The sequence below is a fragment of the Lactuca virosa genome, chromosome 6, assembly GCF_052849685.1.
Source record: "Lactuca virosa cultivar CGN04683 chromosome 6, Lactuca_virosa_CGN04683_v6, whole genome shotgun sequence".
Taxonomy (NCBI): Eukaryota; Viridiplantae; Streptophyta; class Magnoliopsida; order Asterales; family Asteraceae; genus Lactuca; species Lactuca virosa.
In genome coordinates, this window is record NC_136431.1 from 273,444,240 (window position 1) to 273,464,590 (window position 20,351).

At 40.2% G+C, this 20,351-nt stretch overlaps 1 pseudogene across 2 annotated transcripts; it reads left to right on the plus strand.

Moving 5' to 3' along the window:
• The first annotated feature begins 318 nt into the window (after positions 1–318).
• LOC145119059 (transcription factor bHLH148 pseudogene) lies at positions 319–1,645 on the plus strand (annotated as a pseudogene). 2 transcript variants are annotated; one of them, XR_013713639.1, is made up of 2 exons: positions 319–488; positions 728–1,645. The product of XR_013713639.1 is annotated as a transcription factor bHLH148 pseudogene, transcript variant X1 (transcript). The 2 variants fall into 2 exon arrangements; XR_013713640.1 differs by having other exon boundaries at positions 731–1,645.
• The last annotated feature ends 18,706 nt before the right edge of the window (positions 1,646–20,351 follow it).

The following is a 20,351-nucleotide window of genomic DNA, read 5'->3' on the forward strand; positions in this document are numbered from 1 at the left end:
AATAGATCACCTTTACACATTTCAAGCGAAAACTCAAGCTTTTTGTCGACCATGTTTCGAACATGAGCCATGTTGGAACATGCCGATAGAAATTGGTGCAGACAGATGCCTTTCAATAGTCATGGAGACAAACTAAAGCAGACAAGAAGTTTAGGCCACCAAATGGGGGCAATGGGTCCAATTCACCACCACCATAATGTTAAAGAAACAAAATAAGGACTTTTATGTAAATATTCAATACTAAAAGGGCTAAAACGGAAAATTACACTAGATTTAAAAGACACGGAGGCGAACGGGCCAATGCGTGCTACCCTGTAAATCTGTAGTTTACTCCCCCACTTCATATCCCACCATCTCTCTCTTTCTCTCCCGTTCAAACAGAAAAGAAAGAACTAAACAGAGTTGATTCTCTTCAAAATTCCTCGTAAATGGGAGTATATTCTTTGTAGCTGAAGAAGAATATTAATATCGACGTTTTCTTCTTAAAGGTAATCCTTCGTGTAGATATTTATTAGATAATGAATGTTGGTTTATTATTTTCTCTGTTTGATTGTTTGAAAAAGAGCTCTGATTCGATTGGTAGATTTGGTTACAATGTTGAGATTTTGTAATCTCCCATTCGGATAAGAAAACGAATCTGTAATTTTCCCAGTACGAATCTGTATGTTCAATATTGATGTGAATGATTTGTCTTGTTCCTGACATGCTCGGATTTATAATCTACTAGAAGTTTATTTGTCTTCACATCAACCGGAAGAACAATTGGGAACGGAATTTTGTAGATGGCGGCTTCAAATCCGATGACGAACAACACAGACGCACTACGTGATTCATCGAAGCGGAGAAAGAAGAAGAAAATGCTAAAGCAATTTAGCAGCAATAGAAATCAGGTGCCGGAAAACATGAATAATGACCACGACGAGATTACGTCATGGAAATCAGAAGATCGACAGGAAGCATATAGCTCCAAACTTTTCGAAGCTCTCCGCCATCTCCGGCTGAGCTCCGGTACGTCTTCACATTCTGTTCCGCTTCGTGGACGTGCGGTTCGCGAAGCCGCTGACCGTGTCCTTGCAATGGCGGCGAAAGGGCGGAGTCGATGGAGCCGAGCTATTCTCTCAAACAAACTGAAGCATAAATTCATGAAGAGTAATCTGAGGCAAAGAGGTGCCATTGCGACGGCGACCGGTAATAGTCGGTTTAAGAAGCCGAGATTGGGTATTTTGAGGTTGAAGTCCATGAATTTACCGGCGGTGAAACGGAAAACACGTGATCTCGGGAGGTTAGTTCCCGGCTGCCGGAAACAGCCTTTCCCTGTTTTATTAGAAGAAGTGGCCGATTATATTGCAGCTCTTGAAATGCAAGTTAAAGCCATGGCTGCACTCGCTAGCATTTTCTCAGCCGGTTCTAGTTCTGGCCCTGGCTTTGCCACCGGAGCCGTGAATCGAAATCAGCTCAGTCTTAGCCGGCCACCACCAAGCTCATAATATTTTTCCTCTATCTTTTTTTTTTTTTTTTTTTTTACTACTTTTTAGAGTAAATTACACTATTGGTCCCTGATTATAGCTGATGTTTATAATTTTAGCCTTTTTTTTATTGTAACGTTGGTTTATTGTAATGTTTTTGGTCTTAGCCGATTTCTGCATATTATGTCCAAAGAGTGTACATTTTCTTGGATTAGGGACCACAAAATATTTTTAAAAAAAACTTTTAAATAATGACTACAATTGTAAAAAAAAATTTACAAAAATTATAAAAATCACTATATCCATGACCAAAAATATAATTTTATTTTATTCTTATTTGTGTAGTGTTTGTTCCTGCTTATATATTAAATTTCTCTACCTTATCCAACGAAGCTATCTATTTATGATTGAATCTAAAATGATGAAATTTAAAATTGTATTTTATGTGTAATTAGAAAGGTCAGTATAATTTTCATTTGTAATGATAGTAAGAACATATGTAAATTTAGGGTATACGCTTTTGAAACAAAAAATGGTACTATTCTGTTGACATCTTTAGAAAAAAAAATTGCTATATTCATGAAAGTTAAGAAACAGTGTCTGGAAAAAGAAATTGAATAAAATCTCTGCATTATATCAGAATTGCGTGGTAAATAGTAGATTAAAGGACAATTTTTATCAATTGTTGTAGAATAGCGGAAAACTTTATAAATATAAAAATCAACATCGGAAGCTTGTTGATTTTAGTATTTATCCGTTGTTTTAAATAATAAAAAAAAGTTGTATTATAAAAATATATAATTGAAATCAACATTTCCCTCTACTAACTCCAACCATCCAAACTTTTTGGAGATGGAAGTCTTCAAAGCTGCATTATTATACATATGATACAAATAAAATTGAGAATTGAGAGAAGATAACAAGAAAAAGAGCCCGGAGTTCATCAACCCGCTTAACCCTCAACTTTCAACCCTCATCAACCCGCTCAACCATCAACGGTATCTCGTCCGATCCACAACCCATCTTTTACGGCGTTATATACACTTAATAATCGATTAAAGATTGGGTTATTAACCAATTTTCATATTTAGGTAAATGAATTTTTTTATTTAATCATAAATATAACATAAGTTTTTGGTTACATAGGGACTGTCTGGTAAGATCTGAATTTATAAGATCTGGATTTTAAAGAAGTCTGAATTCTAAGAGGGTCTGAATTTTTAACATGTTTGATTGCAACCTCTAAATTGTAATCTGAATGATAAAAATGATCATTTTACCCTTTTATATATGTTGTGCTAAATGATAAATGCGTACCTGATAAAAATTACAAATGATCATACAATAAACAAATTAAACATAAATTCTTTCAAATTCACTTCTTTCATTCCATGGAAACATAAACATCATAGAATATAACCAAATTAAATATAAATTCTAACAAATTCATTTCTTTCAATCCATGGAAAACATATATTGCAGCAACAACCAAACATTCTATCACTCTTTTATCAGCAAAAAAATTAATCAAAACATAACAGTAAAAAATCACATGAACTAATGATTCAATAAACAGTACAAACTTAACCAAAACTAGTAGTTTTGCAAAACTGTGGCAAACTTAACCAAAATTTGCAGATTTGCAAAACTTTGGCAATCAAAACATCTGATTGAGGCACTTCAAAACATGATGGTGCCTTTGATCTCAGCTTCTCTGCATGGTCATATCAAATGTAATGGACATAATTGCAAAGCAGTAGGTTAAGGAGTGTTTCATGCACATCATACATTTCAATATTCATAAATCACACAACTTTTCACGATTTTTAAGGGATAGTTGGAAGAAGACAACAACCAACTATTCAATATTTTTAGGGCACGAACAAAATAAAAAAGCTTGCTTTCGACAAGATTTGAAAGAACAAATGAACTTTTTTACCTAAATGTTGTCAACGAGTTTTCACGGAAGTGGAGGGTGTCGCTAGTGGAAGCCATGGCGGAGGCGGAGACGTCGATTGTCACACCCCCAAACCGGAACGGCGGAAACGTTCTGTGGCGGAGGACGTCATGTACAGTATCACAACAATTGAATAATAGTAATCAAAGAAACAACAACCATTGTATTAATAGTATAATGTTTACATAGTATTCGAATCATATATAGTTGACTCTAAAAGTAAATAACTGATAAAGACTTGAAGCTACTATGCTCCATCTTCTAGAATCTAGTGTGGGTACCTGTCTACTAGTGTCCTGAGAATACAAGTAGTTTTGAAAGAGTATCAGCATTTAAGCTGGTGAGTTCATAAGTGCTTTGTTTAGAAACAGGTTCTTTGTTCTTTAAAAAGCGTGATGTGATTCTCTAGAAAACTCTATATTTTCTGATGTAATGATCGTTAAGTAAAATGATTCTTACTAGTTCCTTATGCGAGTACTTAGTGTATTCAGATTATATACACTCCAGATCAAACAAACAACTGATTGTGTGGTTCTTCCCCAAGCCCACAACCAAACAAGGAACAGGAATGAGGCGGAGGCCACACATCCTACTGGTTGTCGGATCCTCATGTACCTAACCCTGACGTATCCCCTAGGTACTTACAGAGTCAACTGTATTAGTCCTATGAAAATGAGGCGGAAACCACACATTCCACGGTCTATCGGATACTCTTCATATATAACCCGGATGCATAAACTAAAGAATTATTGAATTAACAATGAATGTTCGTTAGTTGAATGATAAACCGATTGTTTGTAAAATACTGATGTTTGTCCTGGAAAACCCTATATTTTCCATACTTATGTTGTTAAAACATTGTTCTGTTTGAAAACCCTGGCTACCACCAGTATGTATAGTGTGTTCTGTAAACTGGAAGTGTTGTTAATACCCTCCTGTGATCACTTAGTACATACGAGTTATAGAAATTTAGATCGAACAGACAGTCGATTGGGTGGTTCTGCCCTAAGCCCACAACCAAACAAGGAACAGGAAATGAGGCGGAAGTTACACATTCCACTGCATTTCGGATGTTAATTTCATATCACCCTAATGTACATACTAAGTAATCACATAGTTACTAACCCTGATGACCTTTTGTGAAGTATATTATTACGTGAACGAGTCGTTGTTTTTCATGTGAGTTGTTATAACCATGCTGATGGACGATAAACACTACGACGTACTTTGGACATCGTAAACTGTAATGACGTTTGTCACCCCAGGTTGACTGTAGCTAATAGTCAGGGTGCGGGATTGTCATTCTCGTATAGATCTATACACAAACTTACGCTCTCCCTCCAGGAGACTCTGGTTACTAAGGGGTAGACTTCCCAGAAGACGTGTCTCACGATTTGGTTCTCTCAACGAATTCACGAATAATACAATGAAAATCCCTTTTTGTTAATGTCATGTAACTTTGTAAAAATAGTTCGTTCGTTCCATAAACTATACTAAAACTAGTTTAGGAGTTCGTTTCCGAGTTGAAATCTATGCTTGTAAATAGTTAAGTCTTAACGTATTTTTGTAATTTGTTCGTAAGTCTAGTATGCACCATGTTTGCCATGTTTGGTAAGTTCCATGTTCAAATGCTTGCGAACGGTAGATAATATAATAAACAAAATTATATTTTTAAACACAAGATTACTTGTGTTTTACTTGTATTCCCCCCATAAAAACATTGAAAAAGCTTGGAAAAATAAGAGGGTATGAACTCACCGTGGTTTTATGTGTGCGTGCTGGATAGCGAGACTGGAAATATGACCCTCGAGTTGGCGTACACGGGACTAATGGTATCCTAATAATAATTAAACACACAATTGCATTTAATTTAGCGAAACCATTTATCTGAAGTGTTAGAAAACACTTGTTTTCGGGTTAGGAATGTTACCGAGACTCGATCGAAGTGGAAAAGTGGGTTTACAGCCAAGATTCTGATTCGGGCCGTTTGCGGCCGTGAACTGATTTCGGCCCTTGAATGGTTTGCGGCATGTTCTTGGTGTTCTTGGTGAAAATATGAAGATTTGAAGGTTTCACGGCCGTGAACTCAAGAATTAAGTGTGCTTGATTTGATGAGATAACGAATGCTTGATGCTCCAAAACGAGATCCAAGGTGAATTGGATGATTTTCGGAGGATAGAAAAGAGAAACGTAAGTTTTCGGTTGGTAGGTTTAGAGAGAGAATGTTTAGTTTTCGGCCAGAAATGTAGAAATGAGGGTAAAAAACACATATATATAGGTTGGGTTTACGGTCGGAGGTCGGGCCCCCGACCATGAACGGTTTACGCCCGTAAACGCGTTTGCGGCCGTAAACACCGAGATGAACGAGACTTGGCTGATTTTATTAGAAAAAACTTGATTCTTCGCACGATTTTAGTCCTGACACTTATATAAATTTAATTTATATAATCTAAGTTGTTCTCAACCCTTACGAGCTTGAAAAAATTGACAAAATAAATAAAATTCAAAATTTATATTTAGTAGAATTGACTTTTGTTGACTGGAAAGTATCGGGTTGTCACATCATCCCCCCCATAGAGGGAATTTCGCCCCAAAATTCGGATTCTGAGTGATTGGTTATGGACAAGGGAGAGAGGTGGGGTTGACTTGCTTGTCTATGTTTATGGTAAGATGTCCATTCGTAGTTCTGAGCAGCTTTTGTCTTGAAGTTCATGGTAGGACTCATTCCTAGTTCATCTATCATCGTCTCGTGTATACAAGTCGTATATAATTAAGATTGATGAGACAGTCGGAGGTGCTACTTGGCCCCAGGTCCACAACCAGACAAGGAACATGAGATAGGGCGGAAACACACATCCTAAGTCTGTAGAATCTTAATTATATACCACTCTCGCGTATATACTTAACAATGATAGGCTAACCGTATTTGTCCCTAGCCTCTGTGCTTGAACTTAACTTATTGCACATGTGGTATTCTCAAAAAGGTATGTTGGGAATACTTAGGGAAGGTTACGGTAGGCTACCATACTCCTCGCATGAGTACTTCGGAGGTTTGAAGCAATATATAATTATGCGGTTCGGTGTCGGGTTTGCTGTTAAGAGTGATGAGAGTTTCCTTAGCTGGTCGGTTAAGGTGAAGGGTCTCTTCGGTAACAGATGTGATTGGTATGGTGAGGACTGAGCCAATCTAGATCAGATGACGTCGTCGGAACACATGTTAAGTTAGTTCAGAAGGACTGTTTGTTGGAACGATAGTGCATCCATGCGTACGTTTTTAATGCTTTCTGTTTTAACCTTGTTATTACTACTGCGAACGTTTGTACTGTATTAAGCGAGTACTGATCGTAGAATCGTTCTAATGGATGATATAGATACTTGGTATTATGATCCCTATCCGGTCCCTCTATAATCGCATGGTGTCTACAAGTCATATATACTTAAGATTGATAAGATAGTTGACTGAGTGACTCTGCCTTAAATCCACAACCAGACAAGGAACAGGAGATAAGGCGGAATCACGCACTCTAAGTCTGTAGGTTCTTAATTGTATATGGCCCTAATGTTTACACCAAGTCAGTATAGCTTACCTGAAAGGGTATTTAGTTTCTATATAGACTATGTGCTTTGATTTGAACGAGGAAGAAATTTTTATAGTTAGTGTAACATCCCAAATTTTGTCATTTGTAGTCCCTGGGGGTGGAAGGGTAAAGCCATGAAGAGACTAAGGGCTAAATTGTAATTTTGGGACCAAGAGGAGTACGATGTGCGTACATAAGGGTACGCTGAGCGTACTAGGGCGCGCCCTAGTACGATGGGCATACACTTGTGTACGTTGGGCGTACTCATAACAGAAGGAAACCCTAATATCTCGGGTTGGGGTCTATATAAACATCCTTATGGCTCATTTTCTCTCCTGCTTCTCAGCCTCCATCTTCCAGAAACGTCCCCAAACCCTAGTTCTTGTGTGTGAGAGTGAGTTGGTGGGTATTTTGAGCTCTTCAAGGTGAATCCATTGCAACAAATAGTTGAAGATGGAGATTGGCTTGTAGATCTGAAGTTGTGTTGTGCCCAAGAATCTCCAGAAGGTAAAAAGCTTCAAACTTTATGCTTGTAGGTCATAGATCTAGCCTTTCTAGCATTATGTAACCATTTCTTGTCCCAAAAACCCCAATATGGTGCATAATGCATTTTGGACGAGATAAGCTGTCCTTTCTGGACCTTGAAGAGGTCTTAAGTGATAAAAATGAGGTCCCAATGGCTTAAGGTGTCCCATGCATGTAGTAAAAGGGTCTTAATGGATTAAGACCTTGGATTAAGAGCTTTATGGACGTCCAAAGTGATAAACTTCGAGACTTTATGAGTCCTAGGCACAGTTGGTCGCTGGATCTGGAGTTTGGGCTTAAGTGCTTAAGCCATTAAGCACTTATTAGGTTTTTGGTGAAACCCTGCGTACGCCAAGCGTAAGGTTCTGTACGCCCAATGTAGTGAGTCAATGACCCCGTTTTCCAGTCAATGCGAGACTCGTGTACGCCCCGTGTAGCCTTGGGGTACGCCCAGCGTACGCCTTCTGTGGACTTTTGGTGATTTGGGCTTTGGGTTTGGGCTACTTTTTGGGCTAGTAGGGTTTGGGCCTTGTTGGAATTTCTGAGTAGATATGTTGTGGACTAGTATTGGTGATAATGGATCATGGGGTTAAGCCCAATAAGGAAGTTGGGCCCAATTTAGTAAATTGGGCCAATAATGGGTCTTGCATAAAGACTTTCAAGGTTATGGACTTGGAATTGGGCCTTCGCCCAATAAAAGAGAATGGACGTGATGGATTGAGTGGACCCTTAATCAAGATTGTTATGTTGTGTAATGACTTGGTATTTATCATGTGATAGTTCGGGATTTCCGGTGAGATAGCGATTCGGGAGTTGATACTTCAGTTCAGGTCGGTATTGTGAGGTGAGTTATCCTTAGTATATCAACAGGGTCTAAGGCACCATGGCCGGCCCTTTCTCGGATTGTATACTGGTATTTGTTTGATATGTTTATTGATCTGTTAGATCAGCGTCCTGGTAATTAGGACGGTATGCCACACCCCCAAACCGGAACGGCGGAAACGTTCGGGGGTGGATGACGTCATGTGTAGTATCACAACAATTGTATCATAGCAATCATAGAAAACACAACCATTATATTGAATACATATATGAAAAGGGTTTACATCTGTTTGATTCTAGTTTTTATACATCAAAAGTATAATCAAAATAGAAAGACGTGACTCTATACGCTCCGTCTTCTCAAAACTCCAGGAAGTACTTGTCTACTGATTTCCTAAGAATACAAGCAGTTTTGAAAGAGTATCAACATAAAGCTGGTGAGTTTATAAGCGATGTTTTTGTATTAAAAACCTGTTGATGATTCTGTAAAGATATTCGTATGTTCCCAAGAAAATCTAATATTTTCTTTAGTAAGAGTGAGATAATATTAGTTCCATCTATAACTACTTAGTTCATGCTAGCCACATATGAACCAATACTGAACAGACAGTTGACTATGTGGATCTGCCCTAAGTCCACAACCAAACAAGGAACAGGAAATGATGCGGAAACCACATATCCCACAGTCTATTGAGTATTCTTCATACGTAACCCTGATGTATAAACTAAAGAGTTATAGAATTAACTATAAGTATTTGTTACTGTATTCTGTTGTAGTATAGAAAAACATTAGTTTGTATATCTAGTTACTAACAACCGTAGTATGTGTGTATTCTTATACAAAACCTTTGAATAGTATATTCTGTATGAAAAACTTTGGTTACCACTAGTGTGTATATTAATGCTGTATGAAAACCCTGGTTACTATCAGTATGAAAAAGTAGTTTCATTACTTAAAATAAAACTAATGAAGAATGAAATCCTGTAAAAAATGATTAGTTTATACTATTGTGAGTCGTATAACCATGCTTGATATGACCTTGTGACCTTTACGACGTTCTTTAGGTGTCGGTTAAATGACATTTGTCACCTCAGGCATGCCTGCCTAACTGTAGCTAGCAGTTTAGGTGTGGGATTGTCAGTCCCGAATAGATCTATTCACAAATCTCACGCTCTCCCTCCAAGAGACTCTGGTTATACTATGATAGGATGTAATTCAATACCCCTAAGGGTACAGTTTTTGAAGTAGAGTCTCACAATCCTATATAATCTAGTTTACGTGTAATTCTGTAGTATTCTCTTGTATTTGGATCCGTTGTATACTGCTTAAAGAAATAATTATACTTAAATATTTATTAAATATTCTATATCATAAACTAAATCTGTCATAGTTTATATGTTTAGCAGTGTATAACTCTGAATTCGTAAAAGCTGTGTATTGAAAACCCCAAACTATACCTATTATAGTTTACATGTATATTGTGTATTTGGTTCGTAGGTGGATCTGGAAATTTTGCAATTATGGTTGTACGTTGAAAACGTCCCTTATGCTCAACATAGTACAAAAGGGATAAAATATCTAAATATTTTATAAAAACGTGGAAATCGTTTGTCAGTATCAATTGCATAAGTTTTATACTTGTTAAAAATCCTTTTGTTTTAGTTCACAAAAATCATTTTTGTTTGGCTTGTATTCCCCCTGAAAACATTAAAAATCGTAAAAGCGTAGGGGTATGAACTCACTGTTAATAGTGTGCAGACGTCGAATCAATGAATTGGAAAGAAGACCCTCGAGGTGTAGCATGGAACTTAACTGAATCCTAATATCATTAAATACATATATGCATCTAGATTAGCAATTTCGTTAGGTAAAGTGTTAGAAAAACACTTGTTTTCGGTTAAGGAATGTTACCGGGACTTGATTGAATCGAGAAAACAAGCTTTTCACAGCTTAAGAGGTGTGTACGGCCGTGAACAGGGGTGTACGGCCAGACAAGCGGTGTACGGCCGTATACAGGGTGTACGGCCGTGAACTCTTCTTCGAGGGGTGTACGGCCCTTTGCAGATTTGAAGGTGTACGGTCACTGATCTTGAAGGTGTACGACCGTACACTCAAGAACAAAGGTGTTGATTTCGACGAGGAACGTGTTCTAGATGCTCCGAAATGTCCCTAAATGGTGTTTCTCGATGTTTTCCGGAAGGTTAAGGGTGTTTTTAGTGTGTACGGTCAGGGGTTATATAAAGAGAATGAGAGAGTTTCTGGTCAAAAGTGTTCAAATGAGGGTGGGGGTCCTGTATTTTTAGGCTGGGGGTATGGTCGGTGGTGGGGTCCACCTGGCACCAGCCGTGAACGGGTGTGCGGCCATACAAGGCGGTGCGGTCGTACACGGTGTGCGGCCATGCCCTCACTTAGGCCAAAAACTGATTTGTTTTTCAAGGACTTTGGGTTTTCGCGTGATTTGGTTCCTAATCGCTTATATAAATTTAATTATATAAAACTAGATGATTTCCTAACCCATGAAGTTTTGACGGAAACTTTATAAAATTAAATTTTATTAACGGAATTAGGATAACGGAAACGGAAAAAGTTTCGGGTTGTCACACGGTATTATGCTTAGTGACCTGGTTTAGGTCGGTATCCTGATATATAGGATGATGCTATGTTGGTGACCAGTTAGGTGGTATCATGGTTGTAGGATGTTGTTATGCTATATGATATGTTAGATCGGTTTGTTTGTCTATAGAATGTTATGTGATTATCTGTTATATGTGCACATGGTTGTTTGATTGGGGGTTGGGTTGAGGCGGGTCCTGATTTGTGCTGTAGGCCAACATACCCAGGGCGGACCGGATAGGCTGTAGACCCGGGAGGGCACATAGCCAGGCCGAAGGACCAGCGAGCGGTCCGGATAGGCTGAAGGCCCCGAGAGGGTGGTCCAGACGTGGCGAGGCTTGGAGAATGGGCCAGATAGACTGAAGGCTCAGTGTGGGCGGTCCAGTCATACTGTAGACTCAGAGAGTGGACCAAGTGGACTGAAGGCCCGGTGCGGGCGGACCAGTCATACTGTAGACTCGAGATGCGTGGTTGTTCTGTATTTGTTGATATGATATGATTATGGTTATATGAGGTTGATATTTTGGGGGTAACTCACTAAGCCTCCGAGCTTACAGTTTTAGTTTATTGTTTCAGGTTCGGCGGATAACCGCGGGAAGGCGAAGGCGTGACCGTACACTTCCTCGATTGATGATTATGATTTCGGGGAACTCTGATGCTTAAATATTTTGAAAACAAATTGTAATAACTGAATAGTTTTAAATGTTTAAAAAGGTTTTAAATTGGCTCGAATTTTATGGACGTTACAAGTTGGTATCAGAGCCTTGGTTTGAGTGAATTGGAGAAACATTTGTGTTAATCCAGTCTCAAACTAAAGAAAAAGATTTTTGAAATGATTTTTTAAATGGTTTTCAAAATAAGTAAAAGAGGATGCAGAGTGTACGACCAGCCGGCGCCAGTAAGTAGACCCCAAAATCCCATACAGTTATTTGATATTGTGATATGTTAGAACAGCATGATAGTACTAGGCTAGGGATCTTCAGGAATTGCATGATTACATGACGCCTGCTAGCCTAGGGTTTTCCTTATATGTGATTGACATCATTACTGTAGTTTCTTGTGTATGTTTCACGACTGTACATAATTAAGATCTTATAGCCTGAGAATGTTTGATTTGGCCTTATGTTATGTTCTTGTTGATTAGGGGCTTAAGGTAGGATCAGATATTTGAAAGTCTATAGGGTCCAACATTATGTATGGGTAGCATACACTAATGCTGCAGGGTTGGTGGAATTTTCATGGATGGGTGGGTAGTGAGAGGTCGGGATGCCAGTTATGAGATATTTAGCTTTCCTCTAGGAGTGAAGATTGAGCCCTCGCTATGTATATGTATTTTGTTAGGGTGTTGTGGTGATACTTGAGACAAATATGGGTAGGTGTGGAAGGTAGTATGGGCCTGTACTACTGAAAGAACAGGACCCATACGCGTAGCAAGGAAGTCACAACCCCTAGGGTTGGGTTGAGAGTTGGTCCCCTATCATTATATGGATTATTAGAGATCTTTCTGGTGTCTTACCAGAATGGTGGTTACGAGACGTTTTGAGACCGGATCCAGGTTAGGATCTGGAGCTGGCAGCCAGGATAGGCCAAAATTTTCAGAGGATCGTGTCATTGAGATCATCTGGGAGGAGGTAATCAAGATTGTCTGGGGACAGTTACCGGAGATGTTCGGGTCTATTAAGACCTCCATGGTTGAGTATTTCTATGAGCGCTTTGCAGTCGCAACAGCTGTAACGACGGCAGGGAGAGGAGTTGGACGAGCTTTCCAGTACCGGGACTTGTTACTGGTACATATTCTGATGGGCAGAGGGCTGCAGTTATCTGGGATCAGGGAGATGATCTGTACTCGTTGCATTCCGCGGGTTGAGCGGGAGAGGCTAGCACATGAGTTTCTAGACTTGAGGCTTCGGGGTTTTGCTTGATGTCGGAATATGAGTCGTGGGGACTCCGGAAAGGAGTGATGATTATGTTCAGTTGGAGTTTTGCAACTGGAAGTAGAATGGTTAATTGAAGGATTGGACTGTCGTTTTATCGGGCAAGGATTGTGCCCTTTCAGTTTTCGAGCTCGAAGGAGTGAGCATTGTGACCCCAGGATCAGGTTGTATTCCAGCTCGGGGTCAGTTGGTTGCAGGGATTGGTGACATTATTTAAGCGTCGGTGAGTGCAGGTGGGTCGATGTGGCATAAGTATTTTGTGAGGTACGGTTTGCCTTGGATCTCTTGTATCAGGCGGTAAGGATCGCTTATGCGACCTATTGCACTTTTGAGATTGTAGACTATGTCTTGGGAGTAATTTGTAGCCCGGTTTAGGGCAGAGGTTGCTTCACCTGCTGCAGTTCAGCTGTGGACGTTTGAGCGGGTGAGTGAGTCAGGGTGCGAACCCTGAATGAAATGATTTCTAGAGCCTGAAGTGGGAGACTTGTTTGGATCACCTTTGGAAAAGGGGTATTAGGTGGGAGGTCTGCGGACAGGGTTCCACAGGATGGTTATTCAGCATTGTTAGGAATCAGTGGTTTTAGTAACCGTTATTGATTGGTGGATGAAGGCGCCAAAGGAAGTAGCTGGCGCTGAGGTAATAGATGGAGTATCTGTCTTTTGGTCTTCAAGATTTGAGCGTGGGGTCATTCAAGCATTAGTGATTGTCGGTTTCACTGGGATTCAGGAAGTGTTCATCTGGTTCTTAGAAGTGTGTAATCAATTGGGATTGGCTAGTAATGGAGCGCTAGATAGAAATAGTTGTTTGTCATCAGATCGATTGTTTGGAAGTGAGAAGGATTGGGAACCCTCCAAACTTCATGTATTGTGAAGACTTAGTCGAGGCTAAGTGGGGGATAATCATCCAGGGATACAGAAGCAGGAGCGGTGTTGAAAATGGGTTAAGTTTCACATCGTGGTCAGGAAGGAAGACAACCCAAGTGGTTGTTTGGTTTGAGGGTTGTGTGAGTTGGGAGTTCGGTAAAACTCCCTAGCATGTGTATCACGTCTTCTTGGTGCTTGATAGCAGAAGTTAGGGAACCAGGTTGGAGTTCTAGTCATGAATTGAGTTCCGTTCGAGTATTCGGTCGAGGGTGTGCTCGACTCGGAGGGTTTTTGGATTGATAGATTGAGGGTTTTGTTAGCTGTCAGGGCTCGGAAGTACTTTCGGCACAGGTGTGCGGGTTATTTATCATATGTGGTAGACACGCGAATCAGGGAGCAGACCAAGGATTTCCGAGAGGGTGGACGATCGACATGAGGCCTAGGGTTAGGCCGGGGTTAGAGTCCACATAATGGATCAGGAGTTCGGAACCCCAAGTGGGTGAGAACAGTCTGCATGGGAGAGATCACCAGGAGGGGTGGTCCAGGGAGATGCTCAACAGTTTAGAGTGGTCCGGATAGACTGAAGGATGGTGGGGCGTACCAGTCAGGCCGAAGGCTCGGGGAACGGTCCAGACAGGCTGAAGGACCAGATAGACTGAAGGCAGTCCAGACATGCTGAAGGTTCTGAGAGTGGTCCAGATAGACTGAAGGCCTGGTGAGGCGATCCAGTCATGCTGAAGACTCTATGTGTGTTAGTAGATCTATGTGCAGGTATTGAGTATGCTGCCATGTGATAGCAACTAGTAGGTCTGTCCCCAAGTATTGAACATGCTGATAGAGTATGCTGAAGACTTTGTATGGGTTTTGTTAGTTATATGATCAGGTTCTGAGTATATATGTGTTATGGGGTAGCAACTTGTTCTACAAGTGGATAGTGTGGGGTGAGGTTTCAGTACTGTGACGCTTGTTGGTGTTATAAAGGACATTGATTAGGCCCTCTGGGGCAATGGAGGAGATGAGAATCTCCAGGATGGAGCATTGAGACAACTGAAGTGACGACATCAGTGTCGATAGGTTATCGGGAACATTACAGTCATTGGCTGTGGGCATAGAGATTGTGTTGATTATGTCTTTTGTAGGAGCGCGTTCGGGTTAGATATTTCTCCTGATCGTCTATGGCGACACATTATATGTGGGTAGGGTTGAGGCGGTCCTGCTCTATGCAGTAGGCCAAGATACCCAGTGCGGGCCGACTGAAAGTCGTAGGCACGGAGGCTCAAGAGGAGCGGTGGGGTTGAGGCGGTAGGCCAACAAACCCTGAGAGTTTCAACTCGATGGTTGAATTGATTCGACATGTTGGTATTTCAATCTAGGGTATTCCATCCCGACGATAACCGAACCCTATGATCAATTGGACTTGGCATATTGGTATTCCCACCCGAAGGGTGGTATGGGATAGATATGAGTGTCGTACTGGTGGGCCGGTAGTGGTAGGTATGTTGTTAGTGGTAATCGCTTGCGAGACTGTATTCTATGGAAGTGGTGGATGGCAAGGAACGACATGGTAAATTACGTCGGTATTAAGTGGACATCTTTTTCTGATGGTCGATTAGATGGCCGAGTAGATGGCATGTTGTGCTTGATCGGGCTGAGGCGGTCCTGCTTTATTCAGTAGGCCAAGATACCTGGTGAGGGCCAACGGTGAGTCGTAGGGGAACGGGTTCAGCAGAATATGACCCATGGTTCTATTTCGGGTAGGAACTTCAGGTTCCCAGGGCTGAATAGTCCGTTAGTAGTAATGGGAAGAGAGCTAGCGATGGATAGTATGAGTGCCGCATGGGATTGTGGAATCGTTTTCTCTACAATGAAAGATTCCCATTGGGTTTAGTCTCCTTCGAAAGTCGTCGGATGTCATGCTTGTGGAAGTGCCCCTCAGGATGTCGGGTTACTAGGGATGGTAAGGAATGATTTCTAGGACGAAATCGAATTTAAGTGGGGGAGAGGTGTAACATCCCAAGTTTTGTCATTTGTAGTCCCTGGGGATGGAAAGGTAAATCCATGAAGAACTTAAGGGCTAAATTGTAATTTTGGGACCAGGAGGAGTACGCTGCGCGTACATAAGGGTACGCTGGACGTACTCATAATAGAGGGAAACCCTAATATCTCGAGTTGGGGTCTATATAAACATCCTTATGGCTCATTTTCTCTCCTCCTTCTCAGCCTCCATCTTCCAGAAAACGTCCCCAAACCCTAGTTCTTGTGTGTGAGAGTGAGTTGGTGGGTATTTTGAGATCTTGAAGGTGAAGCCATTGCAACAAATAGTTGAAGAAGGAGATTGGCTTGTAGATATGAAGTTGTGTTGTGCCCTAGAAGCTCCAGAAGGTAAAAAGCTTCAAACTTTATGCTTATAGGTCATAGATCTAGCCTTTCTAGCATTATGGAACCATTTCCTGTCCCACAAACCCCGATATGGTGCATAATGCATTTTGGACGAGATAAGATGTCCTTTCTAGACCTTGAAGAGGTTTTAAGTGATAAAAATGAGGTCCCAATGGCTTAAGGTGTCCCATGCATGTAGTAGAAGGGTCTTAATGGATTAAGACCTTGGATTAAGAGCTTTATGGACGTCCAAAGTGATAAAGTTCGAGACTTTATGATTCCTAGGCACAGTTGGTCGCTGGATCTGGAGTTTGGGCTTAAGTGCTTAAGCCATTAAGCACTTATTAGGGTTTTGGTGAAACCCTGCGTACGCCCAACATAAGGTTCCGTACGCCCAGCGTACTTTTGGTGATTTGGGCTTTGGGTTTGGGCTACTTTTTGGGCTAGTAGGGTTTGGGCCTTGTTGGACTTTCTGAGTAGATATGTTTTGGACCAGTATTGGTGATAATGGATCATGGGGTTAAGCCCAATAAGGAAGTTGGGCTCAATTTAGTAAATTGGGCCAATAATGGGCCTTGCATAAAGACTTTCAAGGTTATGGACTTGGAATTGGGCCTTGGCCCAATAAAAGAGAATGGACATGATGGATTGAGTGGAACCTTAGTCAAGATTGTTATGTTGTGTAATGACTTGGTATTTATCATGTGATAGTTCGGGATTTCCGGTGAGATAGCGATTCGGGAGTTGATACTTCAGTTCAGGTCGGCATTGTGAGGTGAGTTATCCTCACTATATCAACAGGGTCTAAGGCACCAAGGCCGGCCCTTTCTCAGATTGTATACGGGTATTTGTTTGATATGCTTATTGATATGTTAGATCGACGTCCTAGTAATTAGGACGGTATTATGCTTAGTGAGCTGGTTTAGGTCGGTATCCTGATATATAGGATGATGCTATGTTGGTGACAAGTTAGGTCGGTATCCTGGTTGTAGGATGTTGCTATGCTATATGATATGTTAGATCGGTTTGTTTGTCGATAGACTGTTATGTGATTATCTGTTATATGTGCACATGGTTGTTTGATTGAGGGCTGGGTTAAGGCGGGTCCTGCTTTGTGCTATAGGCCAACATACCCAGGGCGGACCGGATAGCCTGCAGACCCGGGAGGGCACATAGCCAGGCCGAAGGCCCGGCGAGCGGTCCGGATAAGCTGAAGGCCCCGAGATGGCGGTCCAGACTTGCCGAGGCTCGAAAAGTGGGCCAGATAGACTGAAGGCCCGGTGTGGGCGGTCCAGTCATACTGTAGACTCAGAGAGTGGACCAGGTGGACTGAAGGCCCGGTGCGGGCGGACCAGTCACACTGTAGACTCAAGATGCATGGATGTTCTGTATTTGTTGAGATGATATGATTATGGTTATATCAACTTGGTATTTTGGGGGTAACTCACTAAGCCTTCGATCTTACAGTTTCAGTTTATTGTTTCAGGTTCGACAGATGACTGTGGGAAGGCGAAGGCGTGACCGTACACTTCCTCGATTGATGATTATGATTTCTGGGAACTCTGATGCTTAAACTATTTTGAAAACAAATTGTAATAACTGAATGGTTTTAAACGTTTGAAAAGGTTTTAAATTGGTTCGAATTTTATGGATGTTACAGTTAGAATCTAGTTGGTAATGATTTTTCGTGAAAATGTAAGTTTTAGGAATGTTTCGAGTTGGGAAACGTACCGATGTTCTCAGGTGGTTCCGGGGTAGACTCTCCTGCGGTGATCATCAGCACCCTTTGTCACACCCCAAACCAAGGATGGCGGAAACGTCCGGGGGTGGAGAACTTCATGTATAGTATCACAACAACGAGTATAATAGTGCTCAAAGTAAGTACAACCATCATAAATATAATTGAAAAGGTTACACCATAAAATAAGTTTACATGTTTCAAAATCAATTACATTGTGATGACAAAATGAACTATTTGACGATTTATCGTCCCATCCTCAAAATGCTGCTGGTTTTCCTGTTTCACTGATTTCCTGATAATACAAGTAGTTTTGAAAAAGTGTCAACAATTAAGTTGGTGAGTTCATAAGAGTTTTTTTTTTGAGAAAGAACCGTTTTCCTTGTAACAGCGACAAAGTATGTTTCCAGAAAATCCAATATTTTCTTTATAAAAGTTAGGTAGTCCTAAATCCCAGGACCGAAAATAAACAAGTATTTTCCATACTTAAAGATATAAAAGCGATTTTAAATCGGCATAAAACCCTTTTTAAAGTTAGGTGGTCCTAAATCCCAGGACCGAAAACAAGTATTTTTCCATACTTAAAGGTATAAAAGCGATTTTAAATCGGCATAAAACCCTTTTTAAAGTTAGGTGGTCCTAAATCCCAGGACCGAAAACAAGTATATTTCCATACTTAAAGTAATTCCCGTGGGTTAAATCGACATAACTCGCTAATTTAAAAGTAAGAACCCGTAAATCTTATGATTTGTTAATACCACATGTGAGTTATTATAACCATACTATGACTCGGACGGCCTCGTAATACGACGTTCTTCAGGCGTTGCACGTTAAATGACACTTGCCACCATAGACCTGCCGGTCTAGCTGTTGCATGCAGCTCAGGTGTGGGTTTGTAAAACCCAATATAGATCTATACACAACTATCACGTTCTCCCTACAAGAGACTCTGGTTACAATTTACAGGACTTTTGACTTTGTTACCATGAAGGTAACACGAAGGGAACGTCTCACAAATTTATTCATTAACAGATTTACGTGAACTGAACTGAAAACCTTTGGTAAATAAGTTTGAAATGTAAATGATACATAAACTATACCTATTATAGTTTATCCAAAACGTTTGTAATGTAAAAGAACTCTTTTATGAAAATACATCAGTGCTATGAATCCATAAACTATGCTTATTATAGTTTATTATATGTGTTCGAAATGAATGAAGAATCTTATCATGAATGACTAAATTTCAGTTTATGATGATAAACTCACAATAAAATACATTCAATATTTAGAAACTATTGTTATACACTTTGCTCAACATAATACAAAGTGTTATGAAAGTTATAAGCTGTTAACTAGTTTTTAAGCTTTCTGCATTGTTTTAGAAAAATCATAGAAAAATCATACGAAGTCGAAAACTGAATCCCTAAATTTTGAGAGTTCATAAAACGTGTCTAGTTTATCCATAATTTTTATTATGATTTTTGGAAGTCTTTAACTTGTGTTAAAATGTTCACATTCACAGACTGGTCCGAATTCGTTCTTGAAATGATAGGCAGTTTTGTAAAAATCACCATAAATCGTAGAAAAATCGTATGGTGATGTACAAGTAGTCATTTTAAAGGTGGGAACCTGAACTATTTGCACCTAGTACAGTTTTGAAAACTAAAATGTTTAAGTTGACCAAAACAGTCCGTGAATGGAGTTGAACTTTTCTGATGAAGGCTGTTAAATGAGTTTAGTTGTGTTCTTGGTGTTTTAACTTGTATTCCCCCCCCCCCCCCCCTTAAAACTTAAGAAAAACATGAAAAGATAGGGGTATGAACTCACCTTGAGTGATTTCAGTAGATGGATGATGGAGAAAAGAAGTGTTCAACTCAAGAACACTTGGGAGATGCTTGAAGATTTGAAGATCTAACACAAATATCATGATATTTGTGTAAGCAATCTATGATTTGGATGAAGGATAGTAGAATATCTAAGTGTAGGAGGAAGATACTTACCAAATGTGGAGGAAAAACCCAAGACCAGCCTTTGAATCTCGAATTTTTAGAGAGAGAAAGTGGAAGAGAGGTGTTTGTTCTTCTTAAGAAAGAGTAAATAAAGTGGGAGGAGAGAGGAGGATATCTCCAACTTTTGTTCAAGACTATGGCTGAAAAAGAGTGGGAAAAGGACAATGATTGACTAGGTATGGGTGAATAGTGACTAGGGGTTGTACTATGAAGGTATGGGGAGGTTGCTTGTGTCCTTGTTCAAAGGATAAGTCAACACTCCACCTAAATATCTCACCAATTAGATTTTATTCTTAGGCAAGGATTTTCCCCAAAATATAGTTAAAATATGAATATTTGGGGTTTATTATGTTAAAATACGAGTTTGGGTGAAAATCCCGCGTTAAAATCACGAAAACGGGCTTAAAACGCTAAAAATATTGAAAACCGGGTAGGAATTGCTGAAATCCGAACTTCAGGGCC